Raw genomic sequence first — 24,673 nt, 5'->3', positions numbered from 1 at the left:
TATTAATTAACATAAAACAACACCAATAAAAGCAATATTAATAGAAGTAATATGAATAATAATAATAATAATAAATATGCAACAATAATAATAATAATAATAATAATACTAAATATGCAGCAATAATAATAATAATAATAATAATTATAGTAAATATGCAACAATATTAATAAAATAATAATAATAATAAGTAAGCAACAATAATAACAATATTAATAATAATAATAACAGTAAATATGCAACAATAAATATAATAATAACAATAATAATAATAACAACAACAACAACAACAACAACAACAATAATAATAATAATAATAATAACAATAATAATAATAATAATAATAATAATGCAAACAGTGAAAAAAAGAAAACAAAATAGACAGGGACTAAAGTAAGCATGCTTTAATCTGATTGGTGCTTGAGATTACTAGATGCCTATTAAAATCCTGAACGATCCACAGAGACTCTGGCACTAAATGGTGCCCATAAGGAAGGACAGTACCTGCTAAATGTGCCCGGCAGGGTTTAGTCTCTGGCTTCTCTCCCCCTCCGTCTCCGGCACTTGGTTTATTCCGGAGGTGCTGAAATAGCGCGGATCAGAGAGAGGGGGCTCTGTCTCAAAAATGTGCGCTCAGTCTGCGGATACCCGGGCACACAGAGGGCATCTGTGGCATCACAACACCCCCCGACCTGAACTCTGATCTCGGAGAGCTTCTGTTCTGCTCCTGGGTTTTTTTTTTGAATACTTGCACCCCAGGACGCTTGATGGCCGGGTAGAGAGGTGTGCGGCTCCGCGGAACCTACAGCTGGATTTAATTTAGGGACTGGAAAGTGCGGAGGAAATGGAGTGGTACTGAGACATCTCGAACTCAGGTATCGCGGTTCAGTTCTGTCTTACACATGTGTGTGATGTGTGTGCCAGGCTGTGTGATGGGTACACGCTTCGTCGTGCCCACTGAGGAACTAAAATGTTGTTTTACACGCATGCATGAGTGCAGAAACTGTCTCGTGAGGGGTGCAGTGACAGGTTGGTGAATTTTGTGCGGTGATGCACCTCACCTGTAAGGGTTTGGGGTGTAGGGGGGGGGGGGGGGGGGTGTTCCGGGAGTGATTAGTTGCCTCAGCTGGTGAGAATTTTAGGGTGGCAGGAGACTGAGGTAAAATACTGATGATGGATAACCCTATTATAACTTATATACACCACATTGTGTGTGTGTGTGTGAGTGTGTGTGTGTGTTTGTGTGAGATCAGTTTTTGAGGGTTCACATGGTGCTGAACTGTCAGCATGTGATCTGAATTAATTTATTTAGAAATGTATTATTATTATTATTATTATTATTATTATTAATATTGCATTCAGGATTTCCTCTAAATTTTAGTAGACACATAAAGCTACAAAGAAACAGAAGGTCCAACCACAAATTAATCCAATTATTCAATAGTTAATTACTTTCCACTTAGAGAACGACGACCTGATCTGACTTGAAATGGCTCTGACATTACAGAGAAACACCTGCCCATGGTAGGAATACCCCCTGGACCGGTCACCGGACTGTAGAAGGTCACCACTCGTTCACACATTCACTTAATCACCCCCACAGTGAGGAGTCAGACCAGCCAGTTCACCTGTTTGTGTTCATAAGGTGGATGGAAACCAGACGAAGTACCTGCAGAAAACCCATGTAGATGTGGGAGAACATACCAAACTCCCCACCTGTCAGTGACCTAAAGTGAAGATCCAACTCGGATGCTGTGTGTCACCCACATGACCTGCTGCATCACTGTGCCACCCAATACGATGTCCTTAAAAATCTATGTGAAATGAAATTTGACCGGAATTAAAAGCACTTGTTTAGAAGCAAAATCCTCAAATTTCTACTTAAATTAACCAGCCTGGTACCAATTTAATACATTAAAAATAAATAATAATAATACATTTGTTTCTGAGGCGTTTTTAAGAACTTTATTAATTAAGGGGCCAATTTGGGATTAAGTGGAATAAATAAAATAAATAAAATAAATAAATAAATCTGTATACAAATATATTTTATTTTCCTTAAATAATAAATTAATAAAACTAAAATGCTATACATTTATACAATAAAAATAAACTAATAAAACAATAAAATAAAACTGCATTAATACAATAAAGAATAAAAAATAACAATATAAATCTGTATTTATTTATTTATTTTTACTTTTTACTACTTTGCTTTTTTAATGTTTAAAACAAAACATAAAAATCAGTGCATTACCTTTTAATAATGTATTAATTTTCACTTAACCACTTTAACTTTAACTTTAACCACTTTTTCCTGGTCAGGGTCACAGTGGGTTTGTGAATTAAATAAAGAATAAACAAACTAACAAAATAAATCCGTATTTATTTATTTTCACTACTTTACTTTTGTAATGTTTAAAACAAAAAATTTAAATCAGTTCATTACCTTTTAATAATTCATTTATTTCCACTTTCTCCTGGTCAGGGTCACAGTAGATCTGAAAACACCTTGGACAGGTTGCCAGTCCATCACACTCACAACTTCAGTTGCATTCTCACTCATTCTCACCGAGCTGAATCTCAGTGATCAGTCATCACACCTTCTGCATGTTTTTGGAAGGTGAGAGAAACCCAGAGCACTACAAGGAAACTCACACAGACACAAAGAGAACATGTTAATCCTCTCACAGACATCGACTGGAGGGGAGGATCAAACCTGAGTTCCCAGGATTCATGTTGCTGTGTGGCACTCACTCACTCAGCTGTACTAGCGTGCCACAAAAATATCACGGGGTGATTTTAGAAAGGCATTAAACAGCTGCCGGCAGCGGTCTTTAAACTACCACCACTGAGTCCTGGAAACTGGATTCAATCCTCACTTATGGTCACTGTCTGTGAGGAGTTTGACATGTTCTCCTCATGTACATATAAATTTTTTTGACCATCGTATACCTAAAATCATGCAGGAGGTGGATCGAATACTCTTAATAAACCCTAGATGTGAGTGTAAGGGTGATGCTCTGCGTTTGTGCACTCTGTGTATTGTGTTTTAGTGTGGTGCCGGAACAACTGTGACCCTGACCAGGATAAAGCAGTCAGTGAAAATTCATTGATAAATAATACATTCATTTATAAGATTAAATTAAACGTCATGATTATTTTTGTGTTCATTAACCTTATTTATGGTAATGCGGCATGTCAGTTCAGTTCTAATTGATGTTCTGTAATTAAATGCTCGTTAGTCTGTCAGACGTTTTTTTCAGACGTACCTGTTAGATGGAGAGCAGCATTTATGCTTCTGATGTTGCTTCATCTCTATAGCAGGAGTCTATTTGGCCTGTTTGTGCCTCTTTTCAGTAGCTAACGTTCCTCCCGTTGGAGCTGTATTGTGTTTCTCAGGCCTTGGTAAATGCACTAATGTTCCACTGGATATTTTTGTAGATGACGTGAGTAAGAATAAAGCTCTCTAGTTCTTTTCATACATCAATATGCTGTTATTTCATGCTTCATGTTATTTCATGCTTCATCATATCAAACCACTGGCTTTAATATGGGGTTACACTATGTACTGGATTTTGGAGTGTTTCTGTGGGAGTTTGTGCCTATTTAGAGAAAAAAGTGAAGTTCCTCCACAGCAAATTCACCAACCATGTCTAGTAAAGGACCACTTTAAACAGTTGGCACAAAGCTGGATGCATATCATTTTGTTTCCACCATTGATGTTATACACCTGTTAGTTATGGGTGTGGTTAAAATATTAATAGATATAATTGTATATTATATCTATATGTCTTTGACCATATTATGCATACGAGCATTCAGGTTAATGTTTGTGTACTGTCATACCTGGCAGTTTCTTTTAAATTGGCAGTATATACAGTTACTGAAAAACAAATAGTATGAAGGCCTCAGAGTGGTTGGTGATAAGGTGGAGCAGGGCTGGTCGAGATGTATAAAACCAGGAGTTTTTAGGTGTTTCCAGCAAAGGCTTGATTGGCCACATTGGCTCTTTTAAATTTCTGGTAAGAGTTGTTAGCAGTGTGATAGATTAGCATCCTGCGCCCAGTGTTTCTTGGTAAGATAAAATAATGATAAAAATGATGATATAAACAAAGGTATGTTTATTCGAAGGATACATTAAAACAGGGTTTCCAGAAAAATAAAATCCATCAGTTTTATTCTTCAAAAAACACAGAAGAGTAGTTGGGTTGGCACAGCTGATTTGGCGTCACCGAGTTGGCACCGTCGTGTTTCTTGTCTCTGGCCGGCTGAATTAATTGTGGCTGATAAAGCTGCACCAATCTGTTGTTGCTATTTGTGATTAATAGATGAGCATCTGTGCTGGGAACTGTACACCACCTACTCATATTCACTCCGCTCCATCCTTACATTCTTCCAGCTCGTTAAATCAAATCTGGCATGGATGCACTCGAGCTTCAGTCCGCCGACCAGATAAAACCAAACACCATTTATTGGCATAATCGAGCTTCATGGAGGAATATTTGAATACTGCAGAACGGCGTGTGTGTTCAAGCATACTGTTCATATCTGCTGCGGATACATTCATCGTCTGTACAATAGAATTCTGCATTTACAAAATATATAGAATCCTTTTATTTATCACAAATGTTTACCCTGATGAGGCTAGACATTAGAACCATACATATAATTTACTGTCTAATCAGATCTGACCTGCCAAAACATGGACTCCACAAATCTCCACATTCTATTTAAAAAACAAATGGTACTGAAACAGTGTGAGCTCTATTTTTATCTATAACAACAACCACTCTTCTGAGTAGGCTTCTCACATGCCTACAAGATATGAAGTATGTATGTGGGAATTTGTGCCCATTTAGTCAAGGGAGCATTTGTATGGCTGGGCACTGATGTTGGTCAAAAAGCCTCGATTGATGTTCCGGTTCATTCCAGAGCTGTTCAGTGGGGCTATGGTCAGGACTTTAAATTGAACTTGCTTTTTGCACAGAGGCACAGTCATGCTGGAAGAGGAAAGGGCATTCCTTAAACTGTTGCTGCAAAGCTGGAAACATATAATTTCCTTTATTTAATTACTTTATTTTACCTGTTAGTAACTGTTGTGGCTGAAACACATGAATTCAATAAATAGAAGGGGTGTCCCAATACTTTTGTACATACAGTGTTCTTTAACTTGGGTGTCTGACCATAAAAATTTACCCTAATTGAAGTCTCATGTCATATAAGCATTTCAGTACACATTTTTGGTGGGTGGTTCTAATGTTTTGATTCATTAGTGTATATCAAACTATAACTATTCTCACAAGTGTCAAATGGAGTTTTTGGTTTGCTGTTCAGTTATTTAAAAATAATTCAGATTTGAAGACATATGAGTCCTGAAATGATATATATGTTGCCAAAAGGATGTGGACAACCCTTCTAATGATTAAGCTCATCTATTTTAGCCACACCCTTGCTAACAGGTGTATAAAATCTGTTCCGTAGTGAACACATAAGGGATGAAGTGGGATGAATTGAAGTGATGGTGTGCCAGGCCTTGTCATTCAGCATCAGTGTCTGAGCTGACAAACGCTCTGTAGATTAAATATACACAATAGGTTGGGGGCGGGGTGGGGGGATTTGGAATGGGATGTCTTACAAGCTCATGGTCAGATGTCAAGATACTTTTGGCCATATTGTGTATCAGTGTTGTCACAGGCAGTAGCTTCTACTGCAGTGACAAATCAATGCAAACTACTTTCTTCTTACATGCTACAATTAGTAGCACCTATAACAAACCTTAAAGGCAGTGGTAGCTCAGCGATTTGGGTACTGGATTAGTAATCAGAAGGTTGCTGGTTGAAGCCCCACCATCGCCAAGTTGCCACTGTTGGGCCCCTAAGCAAGGCTCTTAATCCTCAGTTGCTCAAACTGTATTCAGTAGGGATGTAACGATACACTCTACCCACAATGTGATGTGATGTGATGTGATTCACGATTTTTTCCCTCTTTCTTTAAAGAGAATGAAATTGAAGACAAATTATAACAAAGTTTCCTTTTATTATTTCTCTTTACAAAAATAAAATACTGTATTTGTGTTTATCTTTTATTTATCTTAATAATGAATGTCCTTTTATGTCTGCAGTAGGTACAAACTATGCCAAATAATGCTTAATGCGTAAAAAAACTTAAATGAAATTTTAAAACAAATCCAACATTATATAAATAAATGAATAATACAAATAAAGAAAGTATCCTCACATAAATACATTTGGCTGGAAAATTCTAAACCTGGCAACCCTGTAGTGACGTCAACCAGGTGATGTGATTAGCGCCAGTGCCCTCTGCTGTTTAAAGTGAATATCGATTCATCCTAAATGAATAACCGGTTCGAATTGTGGTACATATGCACCGATTTTTAACTGTCTTGTGGTGCATCGTTACATCCCTAGTATTCAGTCATAATTGTAAGTCGCTTTGAGTAAAAGCAGCTGCTAAATGCCCAAATGTAAATGTTAAGAGTTTATAAAAATTCCTGTGAATAATTTTTATGAGATCATTAATGATGAAGCATTCACCTGATTGATCAATGACTGACCATAAAATCATTGTTCAGTTAATGTGGTCAGTTCATCTTCAACAGCTGACGCTTGATGTGAATTAAAAAACAGAATTAAGTACAGAAACAGTGCTGAATTTAATCTCACCCACACCCACCACTGAGTGTGTGACAGGTGTTACATTAAATCATGCACCTTGTTTGTGTGCTAAAGCTGAAACTCAAACAGTGAAACTTTTATGCATGTATAATTTAAAATTAAAAACAATGGAACAATTGTGCATTAAAATTGCACTATAAACTCTTTCTGGAAAAGTTGGGACATTTTGTGATATTTCCAAAATTCTCTGAAACTGTCAAAATTACAAAGAAAATATTTCTGATGTCTTTACTGACCAACGTAATCGAATTTTGTAGGTAGAACAAAACACATTTAGAATTTGATGCAACACACTCAAAAAATATGAGTGAAATGTTTCTAGAATAAACTTTACTCAACAAGCAGGTGAAGTGGTACCGGTGAGGGAATCATGATTGGGTGTATTGTAGCCTAGTGATTAAGACACTGGACTAGTAATCAAGTCCAGTTGCTGGTTTAAGCCCCACCAATGTCAGGTTGCCACTGTTGGGCCCTTGAGCAAGGCCCTTAACCCTCAATTGCTTAGACAATATACTGTCATGGTAATGTAATTCCAAAAATGTAAATTTAAATAATAATAATACTAATGAATATGTCTTTGGTCAGTTGTAGCCTATTGGTTAAGGAACTGGACTAGTAATCAAAAGGTCACCGGTTCAAACCTGACAACTGCCAGGTTGCCACTGTTTGGCCCTTGAGCAAGGCCCTTAACCCTTGATTACTTAGACAGTATACTGTCACATTATTGTAAGTTGCTTACATTTTTTGCTAAAAATGCTAAATGCAGAAAATGTAAATATAAATATAAAAAGAAGAATCACCAAGGGCTCAGTCTGTGCTAGCAATGGTGAGTCGTGGCTCAGCACTTAGTTAAAATGCAAGATTAAAAATATATTAGATCTTTCACCATCTACAGTACATAATATTGTGAAAAGATTTAGAGAATCCAGAGAAATTTAAGTCACTATAGATGTAGGCAAGGCTGGAAGCCGCTGATGAATAAATGTTTTGTTATTCAATTTAATCGTCAGATTTAGAATAAAAAAAATCCATGAGCAGGACAATAATAGTAATTTGAGTAAAATGCTAAGCTCATTAAATAAATGAATGAATGATTTTTTTTTATTTATAGTGTTTGTACATGATGTTGGTGCAGCATTAAAATAAATCAGTCTTGCTTGTATTATTTAGGAACATAGAAATAAATGTTAATGTGCAGCTTATTTGTTTGTGTTTGATGTATTAATTCTTTTTAAAAGCTTATACCACCTGATTCAGAGAATCACCCAAACCATCTTGTGCACGGCAGGATTTCCGTCCATATCTCATAATGCCATGGCACTACCAGTGGCACTGCCAAACATAATCAGCTGATGCAGTTTGTCAGGTTTAATTGTTCAGTAATTACGCAACAGAATGGACTTGATTGTGATACGCGTTGCTTTAATAACCGTCATGGCTCTGTTTATTTCTAAACATGATTAACCCCAGCGTGAAGGCACACACAACAACCAACTAAATCATTAATACGTTATCTTTTTACTTTTATAGATGTTAAAGGAGGAGATGAGGCATGTTTGCATTAACATACGGTAAAACTTACGAAAAATTTAATATATTAGTAAATACATTTACTCATCACATTCATAAAAAACACCTACTGCTAAATTATGAAATGCAGATGATGCTTTAATGTCATTTTGAGAGATTCTTAAGGCGATTTCATTATAAAATCTGTTACTTTACTTCCTGCGTAATTGCTTTTTCCTGAACAAATTCTGGTTCTTTTAATTTCTTTGTGCATTTTTATGAGAGCTGAAATCCAGCTGCTGTTTCAGGACATGATGTAAATATGGCTTTACTAGCGTAACGTCTTTCAGGTGCTTTCTCAGCGGAGAGGATACGTCTCACTGCTAAACTTGGAGGGGCCGTGTTGAGATGTTGCGCTGCACTTAATGCTAAGCGGCGTCTGGCTGTCAGATCCTCCACTGCTGAGAGGCGTACCGTTTGGCACTCGCCTTTCTCTACTAGTCTTACGGTGGCAGGTGTACAGTGCCAGCACTCGGGCGATGCAGCTGCCTTAAAGGAAAGGCTGACTCGGCCTAGTCTGTATCCAGCAGAAGCTGTTTAAATGAGGGCATTAGTTGGCACAGCTGGAACAGGTAGATGAAGTTTCCTCTAGAGCTCTGGCTGTGCCCTCTGCTCCAAATCTCAGCTCATTTTGTTTTTTAGGCACATTTGAATATTCTGTGTAGCACAAATGTTTTTGCATTGGAATTTATGCTAATTCCAGGTTAGAGCAACACACTAGCGCATTATTGTGGAGATATTAAATAGAAACACTGAGGATTTTGCTGAATGGTTTTGTATTCTACACTGAGTGATTGATGACAGTGCTATCCAAAATCTATAAACATTAAATATTTGCAATTAAAAAACCAGATGCTTTTTAGGGAAGTTACATTAATAATAATAATAATAATACATTTTATTTATATAGCGCTTTTCAAGATACTCAAAGACGCTTTACATAAGACAAATAATCAAAACAAATACGTACATACACCATACAAATCATAGTACAAAATCAAAATAGTACATCAACATCAAGAATAATTAAGATAAAAACAAAGAGAGCAGCATAAGACAGTTCATTAAAAATTAGCTAAATTATGAGAGAGAACAACAAATATAGAACAATTTCTTAAAATTAGACAGAAACAGGACAGATTTACATGCAATCAGGAAACTGAAAACTTTACAAGTTTATATTGTATATATATTTTATATATATATTTATATTTATATTATATTTACATTAATATTGAGATGTATTTTTGTGACTGTGTAATTGAAACACATACATCTTTGTCAAAGAAAAAAAAACTAAAACACACACACACACATAATATCTTCCTTAATGTTCTTGTAATTTTTTAAACATCAGAAGTATACATACAGCAATTAGATGATTAATATGATGGTGTAGAAAGTTCTGTGATAATAATTTAACTTTGTTGCCTGGTCTTTGTCTCACAGCAAGAACGGCCCACAGTCCAAAGACATGCAGTCAGGCCATCTGGAGCTACTAAATTGCCCTAATTGTGTGTGTGTGTGTGTGTGTGTGTGTGTGTGTCTGCTCTGTGATGGACTAGCGACCTGTCCGATGTGTTTCCTACTCTTTGCCCAATAAATCACACCCATCGTGACCCCGACCAGGATTAAGCGCCAAAAAACAGACAGTTAATGAATAAATGAATACATGCTTGGCCTTCATAGTCAGTGGTTAGGATTAAGTACAGCTGATGACTGTGCCCAGATAAATAGGACAGCGGTCCCCAACCTTTTTTGCACCACGGACCGGTTTCATATAAGATATAATTCCACGGACCGGCAAGGGCAAGGGGATTTACAATAGAATAACTGTACTACTCACAAATGAGCTTTTTTCACTGTAACGAGACGCTGCTCCCACCTAGGGGTGATTGGAGACAATAACAACCGTAAAAAAGTAGTGTTTTCATTGCTAATGTAGCAATCTCTAATTATTTATTCTTTCTGTGCGGCCCGGTAATGGTCCACGGCCCGGTGGTTGGGGACCACTAAAATAGGACACAAAGTTTGACTGCACCTATTAGACTGAAGTACAAAGTACTTTTTTTCATGGACCTCAAAAGGATGAATATATCTCAAGTCTATCAGGTCAGGAAAGTTATTCGAACCCATTTTTCTGCTCTGTCTTTAATCATGGCCAGCTGTGTACATGTGTTTTATTTTTGTTTCATCCAAATATTGTTTTGATTTGTCAAAATGCAGCAAAATGTTGACTGTGATTGGTCCAGGTCCCTGCTTATCAATTCAATTCATTTACATTATCAGCATTTACCTGACGCTTTTATCCAAAGCGACTTACAGTGTACAGTCTAAGCAACTGAGCGTTAAGGGCCTTGCTCAAGGGCCCATCAGTGGCAACCTGGCAGGGGTGGGGCTTAAACCAGCAACCTTATGTTTACTAGTCCAGTACTTTAACCACTACATTACAGCTTCCCTTTAAAGTATATATTTACATTTTCAGCATTTAACAGACACTTTTTTCCAAAGCGACTAACAGTACTGTGACAGTATATCTTCTAAGCAATTAGGGGTTAAGGGCCTTGCTCAACCTGGCAGTGGTGGGGCTTGAACCTGCAACCTTTCCATTACTAGTCCAGTACCTTAACCACTATAGGCTACAACTGCCCAATTCAAAGAGCTTTATTGGCATGATTGTTGTAGTAGTATATATGGAATGTATATATGGAATGTATATATGGAACCAATCTCTGTGTAACTGTTGTTCCTGCTGCTTTCAGGCCATTTTGCAACTTATTTCAAGGGACATCTGGCTTCTCTCCTACTTTCCTTATTATTAGTCTAAGAGCACATTGTAAAATCTTGTGTTGGCACCTAGGTAGGAAAGATTTATGCTTCCAATGAATGTTTCACTTGTGAACGATGGAACCAGTCGTTCTGAGAGGGATGATAAAAGTTGTTGGTCTGGATGTGAAGTTTTCAAGTGATGTTTTATTATTATTTTTCATTCCTTCACTGTCACCATAATTGCCAGTTGTTTCTTAAAATCTCCTTTGTCACAAAACTAGATGCATCACAACAACCAGTTATTCATTATTTTCAGAGAACAGCAAGCCTCGTCATATTTTTTTTTTGGGTGATTATTCACGGTGCACACGGTGCACCTATGGAAGTTGTTCATGGAAGAAGATCCGGAAGTTTCTTGAAGTACAGCAGCACTTTACATTAAAGGGAAAAGTTTAAAATGCTGAACTTGCACTATAATGCTGAAAGTTTGCAGAACTAGTCATTTATTCTGTTGGTTCCTCGTGTTGATGACAGCCATTAGCGGGGACGACAGCAGGAACCCTGCATGTAGAACTGTAATACTATTCAGACTGCTGAAAGAACCGGTGCCTGTGCCTTCATTCTCCAAAAAAAAAAGACCAGGTTTAATCAAGCATAACCTGCTTCTTGAAGCTGTGATATGGGTTTTTGCGATTGTAACACATAGAGGTGTAAAAATGGTCCCAGCGACTCTGAGGTCGATGTTCTCCTGCTATTTCTTGTCACATCCAAAATCTAATGATTTAGACACAGCAGAGGAACAGGAACCGGATTAGAGGTACAGAGGTACAGCCTGAAAACACAAACCGATCTGAGTCATTACCAGAAAAAATGAAAAGAATTATGTACATGTGCATTAAACCACCTCCTTGTTTCTACACTCACTGTCCATTTTATCAACTCCACTTACCATATGAAAGCACTTTGTAGTTCTACAATTACTGACTGTAGTCCATCTGTTTCTCTACATCCTTTAATAGCCTCTTTTCATGCTGTTCTTCAATGGTCATGACCCCCACAGGACCACTACAGAGGAGGTATTATTTGGGTGGTGGATCATTCTCAGCACTGCAGTGACACTGACATGGTGGTGGTGTGTTAGTGTGTGTTGTGCTGGTATGTGTGGATAAGACACAGCAATGCTGATGGAGTTTTTAAACACCTCACTGTCACTGCTGGACTGAGAATAATTCACCAACCAAATATATCTATGCCCTGTGGGCAGCGTCCTGTGTCCACTGATGAAGGTCTAGAAGGTCTAGACATCTACAAGGTGGACAAACTAGGTGGGAGTGTCTAATAGAGTGGACAGTGAATGGACACGGTATTTAAAAACTTCATCAGTGCTGCTGTGTCTGATCCACTCATACCAGCACAACACACACTAACACACCACCATCATGTTAGTGTCACTGCAGTGCTGAGAATGATCCACCACCTAAATAATACCTGTTCTGTGGTGGTCCTGGGAGAGTCCTGACCATTGAAAAACCGGGTGAAAGCAGGCTAAAAAGATATGTAGAGAAACAGGTGGACTACAGTCAGTAATTGTAGAACTACAAAGTGCTTCTATATGGTAAGCGGAGCTGATAAAATGGACAGTGAGTGTAGAAACAAGGAGGTGGTTTTAATGCTATGGCTGATCAGTGTAAGTTATTATACAGTCAAATGAAAAGCAGAACTGCTTTAGTGGCTATGCGCTTAACCAAAAACATTTTTTGCTGATTCTTAATAAATAGAATTAAATAAAAGTGTGGAAACTTTTTGAAGAACCCTTGTAGAAGCTCCTGGAAATTAGACGTAACTGTCTGCAGTCTTGAAAGTGGACAGAGTAATAAAGAAGGAAGATTACCATCAATATCAGCAGGACGTTAATTAAAACCACATCAGATCTGGTCTTGGAATGAATATATCAGGCTAAATTGAAACCCTTAAAATGGTCTTCACAAAGTCTAGAACTCTACCCTATTGTGAAAGTGTGGACTGTATTAAAAAGTCAAGTCTAGTAGTGTGGTCAAAGATCTGAACAGGGTTGGACCAGTCTTTTCTGGACTACAGGAAAAAGATGACTGTGAGTGGTCCAGCTCCATGCTTATCTTCCTCTATGTAACTGTTGTTCCTGCTGCTTTCAGGCAATTTTTAGTTTAACTTAGTTCAATTGACTGCTGGCTTCTCTCCTACCTTCCTCATTATTAGTCTAAGGGCACATTGTAAAATCTTGTGTTGGCACCTGTCTAAGGAGCTGGACCATTCAGTCATCTTTTTCCTACAGTCCAGGAAGGACTGGTCCAACTCTGTTCAGATCTTTGACCACACTACTTGCCAGAATTTCATGGTTGTCTTGTACAGGCGTGTCTTTCTAATGCAGTCCACATATTCACAATAGCGTAGAGGTCAGGACTGATGCATTTTCTCCCCCTTTTTCTCCCTTTTAACGCGTCCCATTGCCCGATTGCGTCATGCTTCCTCTTCACCAATGCCGATCCCCGCTCTAATTGAAGAGAACGAAGCTAACCCACGCTACCTCCGACATGTGGGCAGCAGCCGTATGCATCTTGTCACCTATACTTTGAGGAGTGCAATTCGGATTAGCACTGTGTATGGAGAGACACACCCTGACAGCACTCTTTTCGTGCCATCAGTCAGCCAACAGAGGTCTTAATTGAATTAGTTATGAGAGAGTCGCTATCCGGCTTTTTAATATCCCACCCCTATCTGAACAACAGGCCAATCGTTGTTTGTGTGGTTGCTCAGCCCAGCCGGCAGGCAGAGCCGAGACTCGATACGATGTATTCGAGATCCCAGCTCTGGTTCAGCGTGTGTTTTAACGCTGCACCACCTGAGCGGCGAGGTCAGGACTATTTAAATACCATTTTAAAAGTGACATTCCAAGACCAGTTTGGCTGTGGTTTTGATAGTCGTCCTGCTGATCTTGATGGTAATCTTTCTTCTTCATTACTCCATCTACTTTCATGACTGCAGACAGTAACGTTTATTTTCAAGGAGCTTCTATTTTAATGGCAAACCTGTTTTTGGTGGTTTATGATTTACATCTGACCATCCAGACAAATTTGTTCATGGCATTACAAGCTGATCAGAAAATAAATAAATAAAAATAGGAGGGAGATTTTATTTTTAATCCTCTGTCTGTCACTGTTGCTATGCTTCTGTTCTGCATCTGATCTGATCAAAGTCGATTCTGCTTTCTGCCCACTCAGCACAGCAAAAAGCAAGAAATAAATAAAGCTTTGTGTTGTTTTCAGTGTGAAATATTTCCATGCTTCTTCTCTTATAAGAATCATTGTTATACGGCTCATCTATTCAGCCGACCACAAACAGTTCCTCTGTGCCAGTAGGTGTGATTAATGTCAGTAACTTTCATCATTGTCTGGATGGCTCTCGCTGCCGAATGATAAATTATTGAATACGCTCAAGTCAGAGAGGGGGAAAAAACACAAGTAGTTCCATGTAACACTGGCATCCCTCTTTTCCCCCGCTTTGTATGTTCCAGTCAGGCAATACGATCAGTTTTTTTTTGCTATTCCCGCCCTGCATTATTTATACCGTCTCATTTTATGCACCATGCCCCGTGGCACCGCATGCTCTCTGGCCCGCTTGATTTGTACTCGCTCCGGAAGCGCCTTTAAAATCACACACTGGATGAAATTCGCTGAGTTGATGGTGCACCAAATGATGTTTGTCATAGTAGTGGTGATGTTAGCTACGGGCAGTTTCATGGTGGCATTATGTTCTAAACAAATCAGTCATACCCATATATGGTGACGTGGGCAGTTCTATCACGTCATTATGGATGCACTTAGAATAAAAAGTTCCTTATGGATTGAGGAATTGTTCTTTTGTGTTCTTTCATTAAAACTCTGAAGCCTTTTGTCTTTCATAATGAAGTTGTTCAGATATGGGCGGGACTAAGCCGGATAGGGTCTCTCTCTCATAACTGGTGCAATTACGACCTCTGCTGACTGATTGATGGCGCCTGCACAGAGATGAGTGAAGAGTGCTCTCAGGGTGTGTCTCTCCATACACAATGCTAAGCTGCACGACATTCGTCAAAGTGTAGGGTGGTAAGATGCATACGACATGCTGCCCACGTGTCAGAGGGGGCGTGGGTTAGCTTCGTTCTCCTCAATCAGAGCAGGGATCGGCATTGGTGGAGAGGAAGAATGGCACAATTGGGCAATTGGATGCACTATAAAGGGAGAAAAAGGGTGAAAATGCATAAATAAATATATATATATACTGTATATATATACAGTGTATCACAAAAGTGAGTACACCCCTCACATTTCTGCAAATATTTCATTATATCTTTTCATGGGACAACACTATAGACATGAAACTTGGATATAACTTAGAGTAGTCAGTGTACAGCTTGTATAGCAGTGTAGATTTACTGTCTTCTGAAAATAACTCAACACACAGCCATTAATGTCTAAATAGCTGGCAACATAAGTGAGTACACCCCACAGTGAACATGTCCAAATTGTGCCCAAATGTGTCGTTGTCCCTCCCAGGTGTAAATGGGGAGCAGGGCTGTTAAATTTGGTGTTTTGGGTACAATTCTCTCATACTGGCCACTGGATATTCAACATGGCACCTCATGGCAAAGAACTCTCTGAGGATGTGAGAAATAGAATTGTTGCTCTCCACAAAGATGGCCTGGGCTATAAGAAGATTGCTAACACCCTGAAACTGAGCTACAGCATGGTGGCCAAGGTCATACAGCGGTTTTCCAGGACAGGTTCCACTCGGAACAGGCTTCGCCAGGGTCGACCAAAGAAGTTGAGTCCACGTGTTCGGCGTCATATCCAGAGGTTGGCTTTAAAAAATAGACACATGAGTGCTGCCAGCATTGCTGCAGAGGTTGAAGACGTGGGAGGTCAGCCTGTCAGTGCTCAGATCATACGCCGCACACTGCATCAACTCGATCTGCATGGTCGTCATCCCAGAAGGAAGCTGACGCACAAGAAAGCCCACAAACAGTTTGCTGAAGACAAGCATCAAGCATGGTGGTGGTAGCATCATGGTCTTGGGCTGCATGAGTGTTGCTGGCACTGGGGAGCTGCAGTTCATTGAGGGAAACATGAATTCCAACATGTACTGTGACATTCTGAAACAGAGCATGATCCCCTTCCTTTCGAAAACTGGGCCTCATGGCAGTTTTCCAACACGATAACGACCCCAAACACAACCTCCAAGATGACAACTGCTTTGCTGAGGAAGCTGAAGGTAAAGGTGATGGACTAAACCCAATTGAGCACCTGTGGCGCATCCTCAAGTGGAAGGTGGAGGAGTTCAAGGTGTCTAACATCCACCAGCTCCGTGATGTCATCATGGAGTAGTGGAAGAGGATTCCAGTAACAACCTGTGCAGCTCTGGTGAATTCCATGCCCAGGAGGGTTAAGGCAGTGCTGGATAATAATGGTGGTCACACAAAATATTGACACTTTGGGCACAATTTGGACATGTTCACTGTGGGGTGTACTCACATATGTTGCCAGCCATTTAGACATTAATGGCTGTGTGTTGAGTTATTTTCAGAAGACAGTAAATCTACACTGCTATACAAGCTGTACACTGACTACTCTAAGTTATATCCAAGTTTCATGTCTATAGTGTTGTCCCACGAAAAGATATAATGAAATATTTGCAGAAATGTGAGGGGTGTACTCACTTTTGTGATACACTGTATATACAGTACAGGCCAAAAGTTTGGACACACCTTCTCATTCCTGTGGTTTTTCTTAATTTTTTTTAAATTTTCTACATTGTAGATTAATACTAAAGACATCCAAACTATGAAGGAACACATATGGAATTATGTAGTAAACAAAAAAGTGTTAAACAAACCAGAATATGTTTTATATATTAGATTCTTCAAAGTAGCCATCTTTTGCTTTAATGACAGATTTGCACACTCTTTGAAATTTTCTCAACCAGCTTTATTAGGTATCCACTTGGAATGGTTTTCAATGAATGTTTGTGCCTTGTCTAGAGTGAATTTTTGGAATTTGTTGCTTTTTTAATGTGTTTGAGACCATCAGTTGGGTTGTGCAGAGGTAGATTTGGTAAAATATAAAACATATTCTGGTTTGTTTAACACTTTTTGGTTCACTACATAATTCTTCATAGTTTGGATGTCTTCAGTATTAATCTACAATGTAGAAAATAAAAATAATCAAGAAAAAACATTGAAGAGAAGGTGCGTCCAAACTTTTGGCATGTACTGTATATATATATTGGAACAGTATAATTTATTTTATATGATTTTTTAAATATATATATACTGTATATATATATATATATATATATGTATATATATATATATATATATATACAGTATATATATATATATATATATATATATATATTTATATATATATATATATATCTTTAAAAAATCATGTAAAATAAATTATACTGTTCCAATTGTGCAGCAACAGTTAAGGGAAGACTCATTTACATTTTTGGCATTTAGCAGATGCTTTTTATCCAAAGCGACTTACAGTACTGTGACAGTATATTGTCCAAGCATTTGAAGATTAAGAGCCTTGCCTAAGGGCCCAACAGTGGCAACCTGGCAGTGTTGAGGCTTGAACCAGTGACCTTTCAGTTACTAGTCCAGTACCTTAACCACTAGACTACAACTGCCCTCTGTCCACAAAGCAAGCTTTATAAAGACATGAAGAAAAGCTCAGTTTGAAGAAACTCCAGTGACCTTAGCCCTACTAACCAGCTTTGGAATGAACTGGAACATCAACTGAGGCTTACTGGACCAACGTCAGTGTTCACAAATGCTTCTTTGACTGAATGTTCACAAATTCTCACAGACGTACTTCAAATGAGTGGCTGTCATTAGAGAAAGATTGCATAGAGGTCATTAAATTTTAATACCATTTATTATTGAAATGGAAGTCCAACAAGCTCAAGGTCAGGTGTCCAAATATATATATATATATATATATATATATATATATATATATATATATATATATATATATATATATATAAAGACAAAAAACTGCATATTTACTATAGAATCAGTTTATTTATATAAGTGACAACACTTGATCACCCTCAGGACTTTAACTAGGCCAATTTTATTGTGCCTCTTTTCAGACCTTCAGTTCAGAACTGAGTTTTGGACTCTTGTCCTGCTGCCAATGATGACCAGTTTCTCCTCCCTAAAGGTCGTCCAGTTGTTTATTTTTTATCTTTTTCTCAGTTGGTACCTTATTTTCAAGATTCTGCAGTCACCCATTTGTCCCTCTTTACCCTTTGTTCCTGCAGGCTGGTTCCCTCGAGGTTATAAACATAAAAACTAGAACAAAGAGCGGTGGCACTGCGGATATACTCACCTCTCCAGCGCTCAAGTCCTGATATTGGGGACTCTGATGTGTGATAAGAGCTGGTGATGGGGGGGGAAGATAATACCTCTGCACCTTAATGGACAAGTTTATCAATGCTCAAACCAAAATTTAAAGTCTCATTCGTTTCTGCAGCATTGTGGTACAGAACAGAAGAGCTTTAGTCAAGAATACATCTGTCTTCTACAAGACCAAGATTAGCTGAGCGTTTGGTCCAAGTCTAAAGGGTGTAGAATCTAAATCGAGTCCATCTGAGAGTCAAAAGTAAATACTTTAATAAATTAAATTAACAAATGGAAACAGGAGATGGTTTAAAACAGGACAAAAACAGGAACTTGGGAGGCCAACAAACAAGTGAGAAACAACCAAGAAACTCCCCAGATGCCCACACTACAGTTCCATTACCTTTAATCTAGACATGTCCAAACTTTATGTGGAATGTAGAACGTCTGGGACTTCACAGTATCACAAAAATTAAAACTAGCTACTCTGTCAAAACCAAATCATAATGGCTGCTGTAACATGAATCCTGAGGAACGGGGTTTGATCTTCGCTTCTGATCATTTTCCAAAGGGAGTTTGCATGTTGTTCTCATCAAAGATATGCCAGTAGGTGAACTGGCATGACTAGATTACCCCTAGGTTTGAGTGGATGAATGTGTAGGTGTGTAATGCTCTGATAATTGGCAACCCTGACCAAAATGGATATTTTCATCTGTACTGTTGTACTATTTGTACTATTTTGTGCTATTTTGTAAATCTTCTTTTCATTATTTAATGAGTAAAAATCATATTGTTCATGTGCAGTGGTAAAACACACGAGCACACCAGAGCTGACATCTCAAACTGGTTGGTTCGAATCTAAGCTCTGCTACCAGCAGTCTGGATGCCTACACAAACAGCGATTGGTTCATTTGCAGGGAGGGTGCTAGACAGGACCTTATAACTGGTGCAAATACGACCTCTGATGGCTTATTGATGGCACCTGCACAGAGACGAGGGATAATGGATTGATCGGGTGTCTCTCTGTGCACAAAGCTGAACTCGCCTCATGCAGGTGAAAAGATGCGGTCGGCTACTGCACACGTGTCGGCTCTCCTCAGTCAGAGTGGAGGTCAACATCAGTAGAGAGGAAGCGTAATGTAATTGGGTAATTGGATATGACTAAATTGGGAGGAAAATTGGGGAGGGAATGCACAACCCAACACGGGGAGCTGTTGGCTGGATATATTTTTGGTTGGTGGACTATTCTCAGTCCAGCAGTGATAGTGAGGTGTTTAAAAACTCCAGCAGTGCTGCTGTGTCTAATCCACTCATACCAGCCCAACACCCACTAACACACCACCACCATGTCAGTGTCACTGCAGTGCTGAGAATGATCCACCACCTAAATAATACCTACTCTGTGGTGGTCCTGTGGGGGTCCTGACCATCGAAGAACAGGGTAAAAGCAGGTAAAAACTTATGTAGAGAAACAGCTGGACTACAGTCAGTAATTGTAGAACTAGAAAGTGCTTTTATATGGTAAGTGGAGCTGATAAAATGGACAGTGAGTGTAGAAACAAGGAGGTGGTCATAATGTTATGACTGATTGGTGTATTGCTCAACATAGCTGAACAGCTCTTAATTTAAATTAGCATGTAATTTATCATCATGTTTTGTTGTTTTTTATCATCAAGTTGTGAAGGACCTTATCAGAACCTCATGAGGTTTTCTTATATGAGAGACGGTCTGTTTTCTTCTACTCTGAAGTGTTCGGGTGGATTATGCTGCAGGGCCCGTTAGCATGGCATCATCTGCCTATTTGTGGATCTTAAATCAAATGGATTGCTCCCAGGCTGGCATGAGAAACGAAAGGTATACATTTATTTCTAAGACAGAATAATCACGACTTAATACATGAGTGCTGTGCTGCATTTTGACAGGATTGGCCTGGATATGACAGAAGATCCGTTAAAGCCAGGCTCAGCTCGACAATGAGGTGGAAGTACAGGAATTCATTATTCATGCCACCCATAACTGTTATTCAAACTCAACCCTTACAAATTATACCACATACCATGTACAATACAATCCTGCCACACATCACAAAACCACACATTATCTGGTTCTGTACCAGACTCCACTCGACTAAAAGCTTATCAATATATTTTTGAAATATGACTGCAAATATTCACCTGTATTCAACCACTGTGGTATTACACAGGTTGGCCACTGATGCTGGAAGAACCACTCTCTGTCAGAATTCCAATTCATTCCAAAGGTTGTGGCTAAGGCTCTTCTACAGCGAAATCAACAAATCACATCCTCATGGAGTTTATTTGTACATATGGGCATTTTCGAAGTACTGCATCCAAACCATAAGCACATCCGCTCTATTATTCCTCCTCCACCATACTTCACAGTTGGTACATTTAGACAGACTTTTTTGCTATTTTTTCTCCCCAACCTTTTTCGCACCATGGACCGGTTTCATATAAGACCATTTCGGCAGAGAGATTTAAAATCTAATTATACAGGCACCCAGGTGGCGCAGCAGGATTTTCCGCTAGCACACCTGCGCCGAGATTCTGAACACCCCGGTTCGAAACTCGAACCTGGGCGCCATCTAACGGGCTCAATTGGCAGAGCCTGCAGCAGACACAAATTGGCAACCGTGTCTGCTGGGTGGGGAAATGACCGGACTAAGTGGGTGGGGTCTTCAAACACTGTGCAAGGAACCTGGTTCACGGATGAAGGCAAGGAGGGCAAGTGCACATTGTTCAGAGGGCAAGTGAGCAGCAATATACCCACCTCGAACGCAATCAGGGATCCCCCAGCAGCGAGAGAAAGGGAGAAAGTGCATCAATAAATAGAAAAAAAAAATAAATAAATAAATACAATTATAAGATGAACATAATAAAAAAGACAAAGTGCATAACAATAATGTTTACCAATGATGGATAATCAGTGGGAACCTTGAGCTTTTTTCACTGCAATGAGACACTCCCACCTAGAGGTGATAGGAGTGTTTTCCTTATGTAGAATCTACTCCACAACTTTGTTTTGGTTGTCATCGCTGCAGAAAAGAGGAACAGACAGATGTTTTTAAGAAATAAAACATCTTTCAAAGTGTGATTGTCGATAAAAAAAAAAATGTATTATTTATTTTTTCTGTGCGGCCCGGTAATAACTGACCCACGGACTGCTCATGGTTAGGGACCACTGCCTTATACCACTCCACCAAACATCTGCCATCGCTCGTGGTGAGCTCAGGAAGCATAAATTCTAACTGTAAAGCTCCTGATAAACACTTTTTATACCGATGTTGCTTCCAGAGGAAGGTAAAACCTTACTGTGCGTGTTATCTTTTCTGGCTTCATATTTTACGAGCTTGTGTGGCTTTATGGCAGGACACAAATGCTTAGAACTGGGATGCTAAAAAGTCTCATATATAAAAGTGCCAAGACGAGCTCCTCAGTACGATGAATAAATAGCTAAACCACTTATAAAGTAGTGTCCACTTACTTCTGGCCATGTAGTTCCATGAAAGCACAGTTTAAGTCATGTTTTATTGGGTAGTAAGCCCTAAGCTATAAGACAAACAGCCAAAACAAAGTCATGGCCAGAACGAATGCACAAATGTAATAAAGGTGATAATGATAGCAGCAACCGAGCAGCTACATCCTGTCTCTAAACAGGAGCCATAATGAAAGAATAAATAACACCAATGAAAAACACTATTAGCCACTACAGTATCTGAGGATCCACTCAAGTCCCACTTAGGTGCAGAATTAGCGCCGCTTTGTCATTTCGGAGAGGCGGTGGTGCAGAATTCAATAAACAGTTACCGAGCTCGTCCACGTGCCAGTGAATCTGTTGATGAACTGCTGGCACTTCAGGGGGCCTTTGCCAACTCGACTCCAACCCTCCCTTCTTCCCTCCACCTCAGGATCACATCAAGCATCGGAAAGAGTTCAGAGAACAGAAATCAATGTTGTGTTTCTTTTCAAATGCTCAGAGTCACGACATTAAAGCCAGCAGGTTAGGGATACCCCTCACGATAATGAAGTAGAGATCTATAGGAGAGTACTTGTGCATGTTTACTATCAAAACAGGTATTGATGGTATAAACGATTGATGGTATAAAGGAGTGATGGTATATGTTTACACTTGGTTAAGGAGAACAAAACAGATGTTGAGCTCTCTGTGCCAAAGAAAAAAAGACAGTGAAAGGTGCAAAAGCTAACATCGTTCATGGTATGGGTATGAAGGTACTGTTGATGCAGAGGCCACCTCTTATGCCAGGATGCCCATGGTTATGTAGAACAGCGCTATAGTATGCTAGCCCACCACTGCTGTCTAGTTCTCTTCTGGAGATCTGGGCGATTGACTAATAGATAGATAGATACTTTATTGATCCCGAAGGAAATTAGAGAAAATTATAAGGAAATTAATGTCCTGGGGGAGGCCGAAACAGCCTAGCCGTTGGCATGCACACTCCTACGTCGGTGTAAAAACTCTGTATTTGGACCAAATCATCAAGATATTCTTGTTTTCTACCTTTTCTTCTCCTTTTTATAGCAACATGTCCCAACATTTCTGGAAATGTGGTCTGTAAATAACACGTCTTTACAGACTGAGCTGAGTGAAAGATAAAAAAGAAACAATTTACAACCATCAGCGCTCATCCAAAACTGCTGGGTCCAGAACTTAAAAGCTGCAGCAGTAATCTGAGACTAAAATAAAAATATAATCTACAGTACTTGTTTTGGATTAAATCTCATTGAAATCTTTGTGCTAATTACATCTTGGGCATCTTATTTTACAACCCTGGGAATTAATATGACATCTAATCTCATTTATTTTATACATTCAATTGTATACACTTGTTATAGCCGAGGGCGACAGTGGCAAGGAAAAACTCCCTTAAAATTACAGGAAGAAACCTTGAGAGGAACCAGACTCAGCAGGGACCCCCATCCTCCTTGGGTGGCCTGGAGGATCATTTGAATGAATAGGATTTACATAAATCATACACACACAAATTAAAATGAACTAAAAGTTATAACTAGCAAAACTAATTGAAGTTATTATTCAGTCCAGTCTGTGATAATGTCTGTAGTAAGTTCTTGACATTCTTGGTGCCAACACACCAGGTGTCCGTCACATCCGGCAGGAGCAGCATTGTTGGCACGGCAGTCTCGACTTCATTCCTTAACCTCGGGTGGGTAAACAGGTTTCCATCAGAACCACCTCGGGGTAAAACAACAGAAAATGTAGTTAAAAATGTCAAATGTGAATTAAGTAAAATATCAGTTTTACAGAGATTAGCGTTAGACTCCGGCACCACTAATTATTACAGCATAACTAAAAGGGAGAGCGAGCAGATGACCTTAGTAATGGATATAGCTTAAACACTCATTCTTTACTTAATACATGACTAATTAGTAGCACTCATTAGTGTTGTTACTCTTTTAATGTGATTTGTAGACTTTAATTTAAAATGCAAGTTTCAACTCACGTCAATAGATTTTCTGACAAATGCCAAGAGCGTCTGTGAACGCAGCATTAATCTTATCAACAGAATCACTTGGTGAAAAACCCTTTCTAATATACAGTGTATCACAAAAGTGAGTACACCCCTCACATTTCTACAAATATTTCATTATATCTTTTCATGGGACAACACTATAGACATGAAACTTGGATATAACTTAGAGTAGTCAGTGTACAACTTGTATAGCAGTGTAGATTTACTGTCTTCTGAAAATAACTCAACACACAGCCATTAATGTCTAAATAGCTGGCAACATAAGTGAGTACACCCCACAGTGAACATGTCCAAATTGTGCCCAAATGTGTCGTTGTCTCTCCCTGGTGTCATGTGTCAAGGTCCCAGGTGTAAATGGGGAGCAGGGCTGTTAAATTTTGGTGTTTTGGGTACAATTCTCTCATACTGGCCACTGGATATTCAACATGGCACCTCATGGCAAAGAACTCTCTGAGGATGTGAGAAATAGAATTGTTGCTCTCCACAAAGATGGCCTGGGCTATAAGAAGATTGCTAACACCCTGAAACTGAGCTACAGCATGGTGGCCAAGGTCATACAGCGGTTTTCCAGGACAGGTTCCACTCGGAACAGGCTTCGCCAGGGTCGACCAAAGAAGTTGAGTCCACGTGTTCGGCGTCATATCCAGAGGTTGGCTTTAAAAAATAGACACATGAGTGCTG

General features: G+C 39.0%; 1 protein-coding gene across 1 annotated transcript in view; it reads left to right on the top strand.

The window, feature by feature from the left end:
* Window positions 1–662: 662 nt before the first annotated feature.
* The window catches only part of LOC134319304 (teneurin-1-like), a 301,993-nt gene continuing 277,982 nt past the window's right edge, over window positions 663–24,673 (top strand). The window contains exon 1 of the mRNA XM_063000393.1: window positions 663–875. The gene's annotated coding sequence lies outside the window, so the exon portion shown is untranslated. The remainder of the gene's footprint in view (window positions 876–24,673) is intronic.

The sequence above is a fragment of the Trichomycterus rosablanca genome, chromosome 8 (genome assembly GCF_030014385.1).
Source record: "Trichomycterus rosablanca isolate fTriRos1 chromosome 8, fTriRos1.hap1, whole genome shotgun sequence".
NCBI lineage: Eukaryota > Metazoa > Chordata > Actinopteri > Siluriformes > Trichomycteridae > Trichomycterus > Trichomycterus rosablanca.
Note: the sequence above shows the minus strand (reverse complement) of the source record. Positions and strands in the feature narration are given on the sequence as shown.